The sequence below is a fragment of the Fukomys damarensis genome, unplaced genomic scaffold (assembly GCF_012274545.1).
Source record: "Fukomys damarensis isolate Sample0158 unplaced genomic scaffold, DMR_v1.0_HiC HiC_scaffold_16, whole genome shotgun sequence".
Taxonomy (NCBI): domain Eukaryota; kingdom Metazoa; phylum Chordata; class Mammalia; order Rodentia; family Bathyergidae; genus Fukomys; species Fukomys damarensis.
In genome coordinates this window covers 23641974-23644419 of record NW_022900928.1, presented here as the reverse complement: position 1 = coordinate 23644419, position 2446 = coordinate 23641974, and the positions used below count along the sequence as shown (strand labels likewise).

The 2446-nt window shown below is 42.7% G+C and overlaps 1 pseudogene; it reads left to right on the top strand.

Annotated features, from left to right (window-relative positions):
• The first annotated feature begins 556 nt into the window (after positions 1–556).
• On the top strand, positions 557–1436 carry LOC109118393 (annotated as a pseudogene).
• The last annotated feature ends 1010 nt before the right edge of the window (positions 1437–2446 follow it).

Sequence of the window (2446 nt, the reverse complement as noted above, 5' to 3'; positions counted from 1 at the left end):
CCTAGATGGTATTTTTGGTGTTCTACGTATCACTGCTTTTCTGAACCTGTGGCAACTGTGCTGTTGGCAATGTTTGTTTGTTTGTTTGAACTATATGCTTTTCTAAGTCTTACAGCTGTGTAGAGAGTGTTCCTGGATAAGGATGCATAGCCTATCTGTGGAAAGGGCCAACAACTGTGCACTTTGTGCAGTGTGTGTGTAAATGCCATTGGTACCATGCCTATGTGTTGAGCCTTTGACTGCTGTAGAGCCTGTGAGCATGTGCAGACCCTGTATTTGTTTGCAAGCCTTTATGTGCTCTCTGTTAATGTGTCCAAAGTCTGAAGCTATTTTTCCCTCAAGTGAGGGCTCTACAGAACACCATGGCTTTTTTCTCTTCTAACAACTGCTGTGAGCTGGGCTTGGTGGTGCATGCCTGTAATCCCAGCACTCGGGAGGCTGAGGCAGGAGGATCGCTGTGAGTTGGAGACCAACCTCAGCTACATAGTGAGCTCCAGTTCAGTCTCAACTACATAGTGAGACCTGCCTCAAAAAACAAAACATAAAAATAAAAAAAAATGCTGTGAACAACTCTGACACTCGCACTGCAGGCTGCCTCCTCACTGGTATTCCTGGGCTGGAGCACCTACCTGTCTGGCTCTCCATCCCCTTCTGCAACATGTACATTGCTGCCCTGGGAGGCAGTGGAATTCTAATCTGCATCATTTCTCCCAGCCAAGCCTGCATGAGCCCATGTATTCATTCCTGTCCACACTGGCCAGTGCCGATGTCTTGCTGTCTACCTCCAGCATGCTCCAGACTCTGGCCAACTCCTGATTAGGTTCTAGCCACATTTCCTTTGATGGGTGCCTCACTCAGATGTTCTTCATCCATTCCCTCTTTGTGGCTGACTCTGCTGTCCTGTTGGCCATGGCCTTTGACTGCTGTGTGGCCATCTGCTCCCCTTTGCAATATGCAACAATTCTCACGTGGGAAAATCATCACTGCCACCCTGACCAGCAGCTTCATCATCATGTCTCCATCTGTCTTTCTCCTCAAGTGACTACACAACTGCCCTGTCAACCTCATTGCACAGGGGCACAGCCCATCTGTCCTGTTCTGACATCTCCATCAGGGTCTGGTATGGGTTGGCAGCTGCTCTTCTCTCCACAGCTCTGGACAACCTATGAGCTGCCTTCCACCTCTCTTTTCAAGAAGCCCAGTCCAAGGCCCTCAGCAACTGTGGATCCTACTTCTGTGTCTTCCTACTGTCTATATCCCCGTCCTCTTTTCCGTCTTTGCCTACAGTTTGGTGGGAAACACTTTCCAAGTTACTGGCCAACCTGTATGTGGTCATCCCCCCTATGCTTAATCCCATTATTTATGGTGTAAGCATCGAGCAAATTTTAGAAGGGGTTAGGCATATGTTTTCAGATGTTGCCACGGAATTTAAATAAATTTAAGCAAATGCTCCCAATCTGGCTACAAATATATGTGTATATATTATTGGGTTTCATCATGGAATTTGTCAAAATGCACATAAAATATTTTTATCACATCCTTCTCATTATCTTTTTTTTTTGTACCAGGGATTGAACTCAGCACCTCGTTCTTGCCAAGCAGGTGCTGTGCCACTGAGCTAAATCCCCAGCCCCTCACATCACCTTTTTTCACACACCTTCTCCCTCCATAGACCCCCTTCCTCTCATTTAATTATTTTTCATATTTATTAATTGTCCCATATCTACTACATCCTCATCTCTATGTGATTTCCAGTTATCCCGTGTTATTCTCATCATGTCCCATAACTATGATCTTTAAATATGCCATCTACTCAGATGAAACTCTGATTTCTTTTCTTAGGAGCCTATAATTACACTCACCCACTGTCTTCTCCCTATTGGTCAAATTTAATCACCTCAAGAAGGATTAAAGGTAAGAGAATTTACCGTGGATTTACCAACCATGGACTTTTCTCAGCATTTACTTGCATTGAGCCTCTAATATATTCTTAATTACTGGTATATAATTTTAGCATTTATTTGCCAGTTCAACATGTTTCTTATGGTAACCCCTAAGAATTTTCATGTCTGAAAATGTAATTCCATGAGATATTTACATAATATATGTATATGTGTGTATGTATGTGTGTGTGTGTGTATATATATATATATATATATAGCTTGTCATTAACACTAGGAATTAGCTTAGCCGGATGTCCTCTAAGATTAAATTCAGGCAACTCAGCTTGAATTTTTAACCCAAGACTAATTTATTCTTTAAAATGTGGTTTAATATCAACCCTAGCACCCAGCAGTGAAAGATTCGGTATCACTTTTCATCAGAGTCACTTGTTGGGCTATGATTATTCATTTTTTATTTGTTAGGTATCTTTTAATGTTTGGTTCTTTTTTTTTGTACCAGAGATTGAGCTCAGGTCCTTGTGCTTGCGAGGCAGGTGGTGGAA